This window comes from Neophocaena asiaeorientalis, unplaced genomic scaffold (genome assembly GCF_003031525.2).
Source record: "Neophocaena asiaeorientalis asiaeorientalis breed wild unplaced genomic scaffold, Neophocaena_asiaeorientalis_V1.1 scaffold118, whole genome shotgun sequence".
Classification (NCBI taxonomy): Eukaryota; Metazoa; Chordata; class Mammalia; order Artiodactyla; family Phocoenidae; genus Neophocaena; species Neophocaena asiaeorientalis.
In genome coordinates this window covers 600,413-601,028 of record NW_020175528.1, presented here as the reverse complement: position 1 = coordinate 601,028, position 616 = coordinate 600,413, and positions in this window count along the sequence as shown.

Here is a 616-nt window from a genome sequence, read left to right as displayed (position 1 = left end):
CAGGAAATAAATTACCTGCGAAGATCTCAGAGGATAAGGATCTGAATCTCTAAGGCCCCAGCCTTTTGTTGTGATTGCTTTTTCCCATTCTAAATAAATTTTCATTTGCAAGGCTTGATTCTGTAGGGCTTTCTAAAACAGCCCTCCTACTCCCCTCCCCCCACAATTGTATACACTTCAGGCCCCAGAAAGCCTTCATCCACTCCTGATTTGAGGTCTCAGAGCTCACCAGGGCAGGACTTGAGAACAGAGGTGTAAACTTGTCAGGAGAGGGAAGGCAGGGCAGCAGGAAGAGAGTAAATCCTCATCGAACATGGCAGAAAGTCAACAGATAACTCAAGAAACCTCTATGTAAGCTTATTTTTTAGCGACAAGCAGGTAACCACTAGCTGAACTCAACGGGGTAAGTGTTATAAAGGACTCCGTGGTGGGGCGCAAGGGAGAGGGTTCTGTTGCTTCCATTATAAGAACATGTAGGTAATTTTATTTTCTAAAAAGTGCTCATGCATTACTTATATTTTTAAATTTGCTCTTTAAAAAAAAGTAAAAATAAAAATAAGAAATAAAGCGGAACGCAAAACATAGGAAAATAAAATGCAAATGCTCACAGAAGCCA